Source organism: Mus caroli, chromosome 1, assembly GCF_900094665.2.
Source record: "Mus caroli chromosome 1, CAROLI_EIJ_v1.1, whole genome shotgun sequence".
NCBI classification, from domain to species: domain Eukaryota; kingdom Metazoa; phylum Chordata; class Mammalia; order Rodentia; family Muridae; genus Mus; species Mus caroli.
The window spans coordinates 108209899-108225387 of record NC_034570.1 but is presented as its reverse complement, the minus strand read 5'-3'; the positions used below and the strand labels follow the sequence as shown (position 1 = coordinate 108225387).

At 37.6% G+C, this 15489-nt stretch overlaps 1 protein-coding gene across 4 annotated transcripts in view; it reads right to left on the bottom strand.

Moving 5' to 3' along the window:
• The window catches only part of Cntnap5 (contactin associated protein like 5), an 893594-nt gene that overhangs the window by 426688 nt on the left and 451417 nt on the right, over window positions 1–15489 (bottom strand). The gene's annotated exons all lie outside the window — the stretch shown is intronic.

Below are 15489 nucleotides of genomic sequence, written 5' to 3'. Positions count from 1 at the left end.
AATATCCACTTATCAATGAATACATATTGTGTGAGTTCTTTTGTGATTGTGTTACTTCACTCAAGATGATGCCCTCCAGGTCCATCCATTTGGCTAGGTAAAGAGACAATCCTATTCCTCCCTTTGACTACAGAACAATATAAACAATAGACTCTAATAAACTGAAACTCCTCCAGGAATCTCAGGCTGGGAGAAGAAGACAGATGAAGCCCCTTTACAGCCAGTGTGAGCTTTTTTCTCAGAAAGAGATTTTGCATAACTATGACAACTTTTCTGTGCAAGAGAGACAAGCTCAGACAATGATGATAAGCTGAGTTGCTTAGCTATCAATAATGATTGTTTTGTTTTTAAGTATAAACCCCTTATTAAGATCTCACAGGTGCTGTGGTGGCACACAACTTTAATCCCAGCACTCAGGAAACAGGCAGGCATATCTCTGTAACTGTTTCTATGGAGAAAGCTTGACTAGTATAAATAGCAATGGGGGAAAACTAATAATAAACTAACTTTCAAGACATTCACAGGTACACTTGGGTGAGAAGGAAAAGCCTGGCTCCAGCAACCATTTACTTACACACTGAATCAACATCAAGCAGGAAGAAACACACTGGTACTAACTGCTAAAGGACTATCATCTACCTTATTTGTGTTTTACACCATTCCTACTAAAGTGTGAAGACACCCTAACATCAAATGAAGCTTTTAACTCAGTCATCTCTCACTTCAAACTGTTTCTATGGCAACCTGTTTCATAACCACACTTAGACCCTGATTTCTCTATCACAAGTGAACTCTCCAGAGTTCCACAGAAACTATCCACATTCTCTGCCAATTGCCTGTGAGATTCTTCTTTGCCCACACCTGAGCCCTTTGCAATCCCCAATATCTTCACGAGTCCAGTCTTCCAATATGGCTTTCAAATGGTGTATTTTTCCTGAAGACATCTGCATATTTCTAACAATACCTTATAAAAATCATCAGCTACTTCACGAAAAATAATTAAGGGTATAAAAGAATGACAGAAGAGTAAGTGTTTGTGTGGAGAGAGAAAGAGAGAGGGAGGGAGGGAGGGAGAGAGAGAGAGAGAGAGAGAGAGAGAGAGAGAATATGATGGTTAACATATAAAGAAGCTAGTAGAGAGCAAAAGACAAAAACCCTTCCCTACCTAGGCTACTTATGAAATAATTGCATTAGAACTGCCAGAAAACAGGGTGCCAGTGTTAATGAAACAGAGAGGTTTATCAGCCTCTTGGTCCAGGAGTATTTTGAGCACACACTTTCCCCATAGAAATTTGACTTATTCATCTGGATTGCAGTCCATCACTGAGTCAAGTCAGGGAAATAACTCAAGGCAGGGGCCAGGAGTCAGGAATAAAGGGAGAAACCCTTGAGGGAAGCTACTCAGACTTGCTCCCTGTGATATGTTCAGCCTGCCTTCTTAAACATCCCAGGACTACCTGCTCATTGTGGCACCACATTGAGGGAACTGAGTCTTCCTATACAAATCATTAATCAAGAAAATACCCACAGACTTGTCTGCTGACCACTCTGATGGAGGTAGTTCCTCAATTGAGAATTATTTTCCCCAGATAGTATGGGTTTTTTTTTTGTTGAGTTGACAAAGTTTAACCAGCACACTAGACCTCTCTCCTATTCTGAGCAGTGACTTTTCCTTTCTTAGTAAACTATTTTTCTTCTATTTCTCTGTGTCCCTGGTCAAATCGTTTATGCTGGGAAATGAGGATAAGGAAGCCTTAGTAGGCACCTTCTACCTTCCTATCTGTTCTAGCTTCCTATCTGATCACTGGGTCATTCAGAAATGAATAAAGAGCCATCTAGATTTAAATTTTGAGAAGAAATTAAGAGTAATGCATTTTGGTATAACTGAATTCTGTTCATGAATACTATATTAGAATGATAACACAGGGCTTAATTTCAATGGAAAAAACCACATATAATATTGGTCCTGTCTGGTATTTCAGTTTACCTCAGATCTTATATGAGTTCTATTTTGTGACCTAGGTTGTTGGACCAGATGGTTCTAGGGTTTTCACAGGTTCCCACATTCTCAGAGAGTGAACACACACATCTTTCTCACATCATTTTTTGTAGGGTGAGTCACATATAAATCTTTCTATTGCTACAATAAGAAATCTAATTAAGTATTTACATGTTAAAAGGCATTTTCCTTGGGTGCATTTTCCTGCATATAAAGAAAGAACACCAGGTTTTCTGCCCCGTGCCTGCCTCTCTGCAGGTATGAATCCAATAATCAACTAACATAGCTGGTAATATCATGAGTGTGCCTGTATGAGTGCATGCATGTGTGTGTGTATGTGTGTGTTTGAATGTCCCTGTGAAGTATCCTCTTGAGAGTGGTTACCCTTATTTTTGAGACAGAGTAGTTCAGTGTGACTTGAGACTTACTAATTCAGCTACACTAGCTGGCCAATAAGCCCCAGACATCCTTCTATTGTCACTTCTCAGCATTGACAGTTTACAGTATATCATACCCAGCTTTTTATGTGAGTGCCCTGTGTAGAATGCAAATCCCCATGATAACATGGGAGGCACATTTTATGAAATTAACTATCTCACAGTCTAATGCTACATGCAGATTAATAAAGGACAGCATATGAAATTTAAGAAATGTTATATTAAGTTCCCTCAGCAGGGAGTGACAACCAACTGCCTAGCTATTTCTTCTCTCCTTCGGCTCTACATTAAAATATTTTCTTGGGAGAATGCTTGGTTAATACTGAACTTTATAGAGAATTAGGGTGGCTAGCTTCACTGAAGATGATGGAGTGAGAGAATTATATGCAGCAGCTTAGCAGGCTGCTGGACCACAGCCTACACAATGAAAAGTAGAGAAAACCAATGAGGGTGTGTATGGGTTCTGAGCAGCCTTCTCATTCCAAATATATTCAGGTCATTCTGCCATCACATCTGAAGTATGTCAAATGCTGACTGAAATCCAATAAAATCCATCCCACTAAAAGCTTTCAACCATGGCAGAGGAGCTCATCAAAACAGAGATCTTGTAGTAATAACATAATTATAGTGATTTCCTCATGATTGATGGGTAGGATATCATGACAGCAGCACTTGTTCAAGAAATTCTGACAAGGATGACTGGGTACCATTTAAGTCTATGTGATAGGACACTTCAGAATAAATCAAGTACATGGGCCCTGTTCTTCCCACACAAGCATCAGTCTGAAGATGTTGCTGTTCTGAGACACTATAAAATTGACATGGTCCTATGTGTTTACAACCCAGGGTAAGAACAGAAGTCTGTTTTATCTTTCCCGAAGACAGAGTCAGGAAACTCCTGATACTATTGATAAAGCCCAATTTTAGATTATTTTACAAAAGATCTCTAAGGCAAGCTTATTTTACAAAAGATCTCTCAACTGGAGATGTCAAAGACAATAAAGAATCCACTAAATGACCTAAGACCTTAAGGGCATTTTTCTACTTCCATCCCATTCATTAATCTAAACAATGCCTTTCATAAATCTATTTTGCAAATTTGTTTATAAAAGCAAGTTTTATTTTTATCTTTAAATTATAACATCTGACTTTAAAGTTTACTGCAAATTATACTATCTGACAAATGGAACTTGAGAGCTACCCAAATCCTCTACATGGGCATATAAAGATACCTCCAAATGACTTGCCTTTGAGAATCCCATGCCTGTGATATTAGTGTGTTTTCCAGAGTGCCATTCTTTCTAGTTTTAACAAGTCTCCAACTATGACTCATACTGGCTCATCTTGAAACTGTCTTCTCAATGAAGCCATAACATAAACCTGGGACTGGTCTAAATGGACGTCTCTAAAAAGAACTTGTGCTTCTGCTAGTGATGGTTATAGACATATGTTTTCACCCCTGTTACTGACATTTCCAGACCATTCTCACTCAGCATATAGCATAGGTTCATTGGTTAACAGGCACTTTAGCCAGATTACAGTATATGCCAGAAATATCGTAACATACTAAACTGGGATAAGGATCTGGTAGAACTGAGACTTCTGAGAGACATTTGTAAAGAATAGATTACTGTGAAACAACTTCCTACCTTTACAATTAAATAGTATCAATTTGGAACAGAATTGACTGAAAAGTACAGAGGAAACATCAGACTAACTACATAAAGTAAGAACTATGCTTCACCAGGAGGGACTAAACTTTTTGAGCTCTGGAATGCATGACTGACAAGCAAATCTCTGCCAATACCACCTTCCTCCCTCTGCCCACTTCTCTGTAACACCCCAATGCTAAAGGACAATGGAGAAACATTCTGTAATTTTTCCTCCTCTGTTTGTCCATCATAGTTTTTTTTTTTTTTTTTTTTTTTAACAAGCAAAGTTAATGCGTTCACACTTTGTTTGCAGGAAATAGAGAATTCAAGCTAGAAATGAGCTGGAAACTCCCTCTGTGCAGGCTACCTTTCAGAGTCCCAGAAGGTGGTATGCATGCTGCAGGGAGAGAAAAGTCATCAGCAGTGTTACACAGCTGTGAACTACAGGAAATATGAGACCAATCAGTCAGGTAACCTGTGCCCACCTGTGCACCAATCACACTCCTTTTACTTTGGTAACCCCACTCTGATTAGATCTGAGGTATACTCAGCAGCAAGGGATTCATTCTTGGCACTGTGAACCTGATCAGAAAACCATAATCAGGGGGTCCAAAGGCCTTGAGAAAAACAGAACACTATTATTAAGCTATACTGATATATTACTGAACTGCCTTTAAAGTTATGTGCACTTTGTATCCATAAACAAATGCTACTTTTATCCTTGATCAGGGAAACCTCTCCTTACAGTGAATAATAGTGATTGAAGAGATCCATGAGTATACAAGATTCTGAGAATAAGGATAATTGCTCAGCAATAAACAAGATATTTATACTGTCTCCTCTATACCTTAGAAAATAAGTGCAGAAGAGGAGAGTTGGAAAGAATATAAGAGCTACAAAATAGGGCGATGGGCTGTGCACAACACAGATATGGCTATTATGAACTCAGAGAATCTGCAGATGACTGCATGGAGCTCACACAAAAATGGGCCCATCAGCAGCCAAGAGGATGAGCTCTAGAACCTGTTAGCATTTTGTCTAAGCTCCACACCACAGTTACCCAGAAACTGCCAGGTATGATTGACTCACTATGAAAACATCTGGTTGCCCCATCTAGTCTCTCTTGCTCTTAATCTTGCTTTCCTGCTCCTGTTCTCTCCCTATTCCCTTCCTGCCTCTCTCTCCATGTGTTCATAGCTAGCCTCTACTTCTCTCTCTCTCTCTCTCTCTCTCTCTCTCTCTCTCTCTCTCTCTCTCTCTCTCTCTCTCTCTCTTCCTTTCTCTCAACTCTCCACCCCATGCCCTGAATAAACTTTATCCTATATGATAGCATTGTGTGGCTGGTCCCTAAGGGGAAAGGGATGCCTCAGCATGGGCCTGCCTAAGCACTCCCTGCCCCACACTTCACCATACACCAACATAACTTATTCCTCCTCTCTTTATCTTTTAATAAACACATCAGAATCTATCTCTTACAGTGGAACTACATGCTTTAGATTCATGGAAGGAAGAGGCACTTACTGAAAATATGTACCTACTGATGATCCTATCTTGATCCATATATAATCTCAAACCCAATGGTCACAGAATAGCCTTGATTAAATTAAATGAGTTCCAAAAACACAACCAAAAATCATGAATCTTGACAAGAGGAAGGTAGAGAAGAAATGGGGTTGAACAGTTTGGAAGGTAAATAAAAGAATATGGGGAAGAGACTAATCAGAATGCATTATATAAGTAGTTAATATCATCAAAGAACAAAATGAATTTTATAAGATGAACTACAGGTATCTTAGGGACTAAAATATTTTATGCATGAAATATTTGCAATATTTTATGCTAATTAAAAATAATGTGATAGCAGGTCAAGCCTGTAGAAAAATTCCAAAGAAACATAAGGAACATTTCTCTACTCAGTGACTCAGTGACTCTCTCAAAGAATCTATGCTAAAAGAAAGAACTTTTCCAGATTCAGAAAACTTCCACTCATCTTTTTCTGCATTCTGACATAATTGTCTTTTCAAGAATTGGAACTGCTCTTCCATAAGGTATACAATGGTAGAGTCTGGACATGAATTAAAACCATCTCCATCAATCTCTGTCCTCAGGTTTGTTTCCTAGAGGCCTCACAGAATAAATGTTTCTGACCCTGCTAGCACTTTGATTTTACTTGAGTTTATTGATCTATAATACTACTTTTAACCTACCAGTTAGATAGTTAGTTAGTCAGATAGATGACTGAATTTTCCACAAGTATGGCCCTTTGGCTCATCTTTATGCTAAAATTCTACCCTCTTTTAAGGTCTTCCTTATTTGTCAATCTTGTGTTGGCTTTGTAAACCATGAGTCCTGGCTGAAATGTGACATCTTTAACAGAGCTCATCTATATTTCCCAAGTATGAACAGTTGATTTTTACTAGCCATATTTTGGCCCCATGTTTTGTGTTTGTAAATAGAACTTTTCTCGAACACCTCTCTATTTTAAGAAATTACTACTTTCTCAAGTCATATAAAAGACCTATGACAGACTCTGGAAAACTATGATGTTGAGGTTGAGAGATGCCCATAGACTAAGAATGCTTACTAAGCAATCATGAGAAACAGTGTTTGTATCCCAGAATACTTGTAACAAGGAAGATGCCTGGGACAAGCTTGTAACCTCACAACTGAGATAGAAAGAAGCAGGACTTGGATTTTCTAACTCTCAGCTGAGCTGAGAAAGTACAAGCTCTGAGTTCATACAGAAACTTCATCAAAAGAATAGAGTGGAAGAAACAGATTCAGGATGAACATTTTCTGGTCTTTGCACAAGGGTGTAAATATGCAAACATACATGTGTATACACACTCACACATATGTAATAATATAATTATTGCACGTAATTATGTGTGATAATACATGTATATGTATATGTATATATGTATATATAAATCATATATAAATAAATATTTTAAAATAAAAGGGAATCTATCATATTCCTTACTTTAAATGATATCCTGAACATAAACTATGAATAAAAGCTAAAAAAAATGGACATCAATAATCTTTAGTCATTCTCAATTAGACGGTTTGTTTAGAAAGCTCCTGTACCAACTTGTGTCTTGGGAGTTTTACCTCATGGCAAGAGTGTAGAAACTAGAGATGGATCCATTTAAAATGGGATATAAAGTAAGACAATTAGCAAAGAGACAGACAAGAAACCATTATATACAAACAGATTATGCTCAAAACAAACCTAGGATGCATAAACATGCTAAAGGTAAAATTATATGAATATTTTTATAATGTATCATTAGTCTTGTGGCCTTGTAGCCCCATGTTTCAGGGCTTTACTCTTAGTTGACGAGCCCATTCCTCTTTATTGATAAAGTGTTTTCAATTGTATTTCTAATTATGTGTCACTGGTCTAGTATTCTGTCATGGAATGTAAGAGCCTGGAAGTGTTGTCTAATACACTGGAATTCAGAAATATGTCTACAACCATTTCACCACTAAAACACATATCATTTCCTGGGCTGGATTTGAGTCACAAAGCAACAATACAGAAGGGATAATGAATCCTATCTCTATTTTTAAAAGACTCAAGGTAAAAATCACAATGAACTGGGGTTAAGTTTAAGTTGACTAGTTACTAAGGTAGAATCTTCATAGACTGGCCAGACAAATAGAGGGCAGATTTATCGTTCTGTGTCCTTGGAACTCCTACCTCTAGTCACAGTGAAGTGCAATGACATGTCTACACTCACTTTTGGCTCTGAATGGAGGTGATAAGTCAAGAGCAGTTGGTACAATTTTGTTAAGATTTCATATTTCTTTTAATTGTGTGTGGGTGTCTGTGCACACACATGCAGGAGCCCACTTGTCAGTGGATGATGGGGAGCTGAAGGTACACTCTGTTGTGGATCACCTGCTGTGGGTGCACAAACCCATGTGGGAAACAAACCCATGTCTTCTGCAAGAAAAGTATAAACTCTTAACTACTGAGCCATCTCTCAGCCTTTGACACTAATTTCTGGGACACCCCCCACAAGAAAATGTAACATAACAAGCTTGAATTTTCTCTTACTTTGAGTGATTTTAAATTAGGTTAGAGGGACTATTTGCAGAATTCTATCACTGTGTTGAGCTGTTATTTACAAAGAATGCTCAATGTGCTTATTGTGTTTCTAACCATTATCCAAGCACTACAAAATGTTGCTGGGTGAAAAATAAACGCAGCAGTGCAAGGCTGAGTTTCAATCACTAGACATCAATCAAAGCCAATCAACTACTTGTAAGCCGAGGAAAAAATGATCTTGATTCAATCTAATTTGTGGGGAAAGATTTCAATGTCAATCCTTGATTTTTCCCTCCCAAACAACTATAAAACATTCTAATTTGATTTATCTGAAAACTAACAAGACTGACTGGCATGCCACCAGCAAAACAAGGAGCCCCCTCCCCCCTGTACTTCTTGATTTAAAATTCAGGGAAGGCACCAATTCAATTTAAGGCCTTCTTTCATGTTTGGGACAATAATAGGTTTCTTCATTGATTCCTTTGTTTAAACAACAGATAGTCTAGCTACACTCAGCTCATGCCACATCAAACTTTGTGCTCTGTCTAAGAACAGAAGTCTGGAGGAAGTCAGCCACATGAAGTCTGCCTGTCAACAGAATGAAACTCAGAGATTATTCCATCACTACTAGGACCAAGAGCCACGAATGTGGCATGTATCATTCTGTGGTAGCACAATATAGGGCTTCAGAAAGTTTCTTGTAATTTTATCTTTGGAGACAACTAAGAAGAAGTAGAGCTGGATAAAGGATTTGTATGAAGAAATGAAAATAAAACATAAACCAGATAGGTGACCATTCTAATTTAACAAACAAATAAACAACCAAAAGCCCTGGATATTTGATATAAAGATACAATGGGATGCCAATGTTTTGTTTCTTTCAAAGGAGTCATTTGAGCATATAGGTCAGGCTCTTTGGAGGTTAAGTTAAGGGGAATCAAGGGGAAAATAATCTGTGATATGAATCAATGGGAAATATGCATAAGAGGACAGAGACCTTTGACTTTTAGCCTTTTGTCTTACATGTCAGCCCTACAACCCACAAACACAGTAAACAAAATTTAACAGAAACAACATACTGCCTTTGGTCTTAGATTCCTCTGTGTGTGTGTGTGTGTGTGTGTGTGTGTGTGTGTGTGTCTGTATGTGTGTCTGTGTATGCATGTGCATGCCATAAATCACTCATTTAGTTTAGAGGACACCTTGCTCATGGGAAGCACTAGTTCCTTCTACTAAGTTATGTATAAGAATAGAACTCAGATGGCAAGTGCCTTTATTCACAAAACTATCTTCCTAGATATTGCATCTAAGTTTTTGAGACAAATTCTGTCAAAGAACCTTGAGTAAGTAAGCGAAAATCACTGGTTAACAAGCCCCAGTGTCCTCTTGTCACTACCTACCAAGATCTGGAGTTACAGGCTTTTGCCGCCATGCCCAGATTTTTACATGGATACTATGTTCAGACATCAGGTATTCATGCTTGTGTGCCAAGAACGTCACAGCCCGAGCCAGGTCCACCGTCTTGTTGCTCACTTTTTCCTTTGCTACCCTTTTTCCATTTCAAATTTTCTACCAAAGTTATCACTTTGAATTCTGAAACCCTCACTATGGGCATCTTAATTTACAACCTATTTTTTTTTCTGTGTGCACATTTGATGTGCCAGTGTCAGACAGGAAGCTAATTATCTTCAAAGTAACTCAGATCCTGCAAGCATATCTTCCTGTAATCATTGCAATATGTGTTTGCCTAAAAATTCATGGTGCAACACCTAACTGAAGTGGGCTTATTTCTTTCCTGGGAACATAGATTATTCCTTCCTCATCTTATGAAAGAATATTATTTGAATACCTTTCAATCACCATTATATGATATGATTTTACTTAATTCATATTTTAAAATACTGATAAAAAAGAATGTAAAATTTGAGTAAATCATGCCACAGAATTTAAGCTCAGGCCTGGAGTCAGAAAGACTAAGAACAGGACCAGGGATATAGCTCAGTGATAGATCACACATCTAGAGCTTGTGAGGCCCTTGTTCGACTCCCAACATCAGTGAAAGTAAACTAAATTAGGATAGAAGTTATATTAGGATAAATCAGGATTTTTATCACCGAGAGACCAGTGATTAAAAACTTGGTTCTGTTGTGTATTCTTATATATTTTAGACAAGTTACTTTATGTGAATAACATCACATAACTGCAAAACAAAATTTAAAAGAGTTGTGCATTCTATTAGATTATTTCCAGTATTAAAATATATAGAAAACCTGAGAAATACTAAATTATCTTTAAGTATCTAAATTTCTGATCGCTAGGATGAACTAGATTCTAATTTCTAGATATTTACATTTCCTAACTGCATATTTAATAGGAAAAGTAGAGAAACTACTAAAATACAGTTTTCTATATATAAAATGCAAGACCTAAGGAAATGGTTTAGTGGGTAAGTGCTTCATGGACAAGAATGAGGATCTGATTTCAGATACCCAGCATTCACATTAAAGCTGAATGTCTATTTGTTTAACAACTCTGGAATAGCAGAATCAGGAGGGTCCTAGGAGTTTAGTGGTCAGCCAGTCTAACTGAAATGATAAACTCTAATTTCAGTAACAGAACTAAACTCAAAAAAGTGTGAAGACTGATAGAGAAAGATACCCCTATGGTTATCAATACACATTCATGCCCATTCACGTGTACCAAGATGTGTATGCATACATACCACACACATATACTAATATACATTTGAAGAGGAGATTGGAAAGGCAGTGTCTGCAATGTGTGGTAGATTCTCTACTTGATGAAAATCTAAGTAATGGACCAAGGGCCTCTCTGTTCTATGCCCCAGTATAGGGAAACGTCAGGGCCAGGAAGCAGAAATGGGTGGGTTGGTGAGCAGGGAATGAGGGGAGGGGATACGGAGGATTTGGAGAGGAAACGAGGAAACGGGATAACATTTGTAATGTAAATAAAGTAAATACCTAATTAAATAATAAAGAAAATGCAAGTAATGATTTTCTATACAATGATTAGGAAATAATATTTTATGAAAAATAAATTAGTAATTTCAAAGCTTACTGATTTGCTTTAACAATGGCTCTGTGGTTAAGAGCACTGATTGCTCACCTCTCCTTTGTCTTCAATGGGATGGTGCACAAATATAGATACAGTAAAAATACTCATACATACAAAATAAAATGAAATTAATCTTTTCATAAAATTCACTGTTTTACATTAAGAACCAACATTCTAATTGTTGAATGAACTGTGGGAGAAAAGTTCTTTACAAATTTTCAGAATTCACTGACCAATATGAGCCTTGGCATATTAACATGTTTAGAAACTATGAAAACAAGCTCTCTCCCATCATAGCTATTAAGACTATAAAGTTCCATCTTTGCCTGGAGCTGGTCTTCTGCCACAGGGCTCCATACCCAGGTGGCACCCAGAGAGACCTATCCTCCCAAGAGTGCACACAGACCTGTGATCACAGGAAGGACCATTTCTGCTGCTCAGAGGAACCCACCTAGAACCCTCAGGACACAGGAACTAAGAAGCAATCTGGTACAGGACCCTTCCGGTTTCCTTCTACACCTGGAGCAGATCCTCTGCCACAGGGCTCCATAATCAAATAGCACTAAGAGAGAGTGAGCCTCCCACGAGTGCAAACAGGCCTGTTAGGGCAGGTAGGACCACCAATGCAGCTCAAAGGAACTGCCTGGAACACTCAAGACACAGGAACTGAGGAGGAGCCTGGGACAGAAGACTTCTAGATTCCATCTGTGCCCAGAGCTGATCCATCGCCACAAAGCTACATACACAAATACTGCCAGGAGAGAGTTGGTCTCCCAGTAGTGGCTACACACCTGCTAGCACAGGTAAGACCACCACCTCTCTTCAAATTCCTGGTCTAAGAAGGACCTCCCCAGAGCCATCAGGACACAGAAACCAAGGATCAGGTAGGGGCAGGATCCATCTGGTTTCTGTCTGCACTCCAGAGCTGATACTGTAAAACAGTCTCCCGGGAGTACCAACACATAAGCTTGCAGGAGGGACAAGCTAAAGGCAGAGAAAGCAAGACCAGCTAACACCAGAGATAACCGGATAGCAAAAGGCAAGCACAGGAATATAAGCAATAGAAACCATGTCTACTTGGCATCCACAAAACCCATTACTCCCACCACAGCTAGCCCTGGTTACTCCAACACACCAGAAAAGCAAGACTCTGATTTAAAATCACATCTCTTAATAATGATAGAGGACTTTAAGAAGGACATAAATAACTCTCTTAAAGAAATATAAGAGAATACAGGTAAACAGGTAGAAAACCTGAAAGAGGAATCACAAACATCCCTTAAAGAATTATAGGAAAACACAAGAAATCAAGTGAAGGAACCGAACAAAAATATCCAGGATCTAAAAATAGAAATATAAACAATAAAGAAATCAAAAAGGGAGACAACCCTGGAGATAGAAAACCTAGGAAAGAGATCAGGAGTCATATATGCAAGCATCACCAACAGAATACAAGGCATAGAAGAGAGAATCTCAGGTGCAGAAGTTACCATAGAAGACATTGACACAACAGTCAAAGAAAATGCAAAATGCAAAGAGCTCCTAATCCAAGACATCCAGAAAATCCAGGACACAATGAGAAGACCAAACCTAAGGATAAGAGGTATTGAAGAGAGGGAATATTCCCAACTTAAAGGACCAGTAAATATCTTCAACAAAATTATAGAAGAAAACTTACATAACCTAAAGAAAGAGATGCCCATGAACATACAAGAAGCCTACAGAACTGCAAATGGATTGGAATAGAAAAGATATTACTCCTGTCACATAATAATCAAAACACTAAATGCACTAAACAAAGAAAGAATATTAAAAGCAGTAAGGGAAAGAGATCAAGTAATATATAAAGGCAGACCTATCAAAATTACACCAGACTTCACACCAGAGAGTATATAGGGTATAAGATCCTGAGCAGATCTCATACAGACCCTAAGAGAACACAATTACCAGCCCAGACTACTATACCCAGCAAAACTCTCAATTACCATATATGGAGAAACCAAGCTAATCCATGACAAAACCAAATTTACACAATATCTTTCAACAAATCTAACCCTACATAGGATAATAGATAGAAAACTCCAACACAAGGAGGGAAAATACACCCTAGAAAAAGCAAGAAAGTAATCTTTCAACAAACCCAAAAGAAGATAACCACACAAATGTAAAAATAACATAAAAAAAACAGGAAGCAAGAATCACTATTCCTTAATATTTCTTAACATCAATGGACTCAATTCCACAACAAAAAGACATAGAAGAAAAGACTGAATATGTAAACAGGACCCAACATTTTGCTGCATACAGGCAATGCACCATAGTGTCAAAGACAAACACTACCTCAGCATAAAGGGCTGGAAAATAATTTTCCAAGCAAATGGTCTTAGGAAATAACGTAGAGTAGCCATTCTAATATCAGATAAAATGTACTTTCAACCAAAAGTCATCAAAAATAATAAGGAAGGACACTTCATACTCATCAATGGAAAAATTCACCAAGAAGTCTCAATCCTGAACATCTATGCTCCAAATGAAAGGTAACCAAAATTCATAAAAGAAACTTTCTAAAGCTAAATGCACATATTGTAACTCACACAATAATTGTTGGGAACTTCAACACCCCACTCTCATCAATGACCAGATCAGGGAAACAGAAAATAAACAGAGACTAACAGAAGTTATGGACCAAATGATTTAACAGATATCTATAGAACATTTCATACTAAATCAGCACTTCATGGTACCTTCTCCAAAACAGACCTCAACAGATATAAGAAGATTGAAATAATTCCATTCCTCCTATCAGATCACTATAGATTAAGGTCTTCAATAGCAACAAAAACAACAGAAAGCCCACATATGTGTGGATGCTGACAATGCACAACTCAATGATAACTTGTCAAGGATGAAATAAAGAAAGAAATTAAAAACTTTTTAGAATTCAATGAAAATTAAGGTACAGCATACCCAAACTTATGGGACACAATGAAAGCAGTGTTAAGAGGAAAACTCATAGCTCTGCGACCTCTGAAAAGAAACTGGAGAGAGCTTACACTAGCAGTTTAACAGCGTACTTGAAAGCTCTAGAACAAAAAGAAGAAAATATACCCCAGAGGAGTAGAAGGCAGGAAATAATCAGACTCAGGACTGAAATAAAACAAGTAGAAACAAAAACAACTATACAAAAATCAACAAAACTAGTAACTGGTTCTTTGAGAAAATCATCAAAATAGATAAACCCTCAGTCAAACTAGCCAGAGGGCATGGAGACAGTATCCAAATTAACAAAACCAGAAAAGAAAAGGGAGATATACCAACAGAAACTGAGGAAATTCAAAAAAAAAAAAATCAACAGATCCTACTACAAAAGTCTATATTCAACACAACTGGAAAATTTACATTAATGGACAATTTACTAGACACATACCAAATACCAAAGTTAAATTCGGATCTGATAAACCATCTAAACAGTCCCATAACCCCTAAAGGAATAGAAGCAGTCATTAAAAGTCTCCCAACCAAAAGAAGCATAGGACCAGATGGATTTAGTGCAGAATTCTCTCAGACCTTCAAAGACCTAATACCAATACTCTTCAGACTATTCCATAAGATAGAAAGAGAAGGAGCACTACCTAATAATTCATTCTATAAAGCCACAATTATGCTAGTACCAAAATACACAAAGACCTTCAAAGAAAGAGAACTTCAGATCAATTTTCCTTATGAATATCAATGCAAAAAATACTCAATAAAATTCTTGCCAACCAAATCCAAGAACACATCAAAACCATCATTCACCATGATCAAGTAGGCTTCATCCCATGGATGCAGGGATAGTTCAATATATTGAAATCCATCAATGCAATCCACTACATAAATTCAAAGGAAAAAAAAACCCACATGATCATTTCATGTTAAAAATCTTGGACAGATCAGAAATTCAAGGCCCATACCTAAACATAGTAAAAGCAATATAGAGCAAACCAGTTGCCAACAACAAACTAAATGGAAAGAAACTGGAAGCAATCCCACTAATATCAGCAGCTAGACTAGACTGCCTTCTCTCTCTTTTTTTTTTTTTTAAAGTTAAAATGCCACTTTATTATTGTTCTTAGTTTTTTTTTTCACTGTTTTTTTTATTACATATTTTCCTCAATTACATTTCCAATGCTATCCCAAAAGTCCCCCATACCGCCCCCCACTTCCCTACCCTCCCATTCCCATTCTTTTGGCCCTGGCATTCCCCTATATTGGGGCATATAAAGTTTG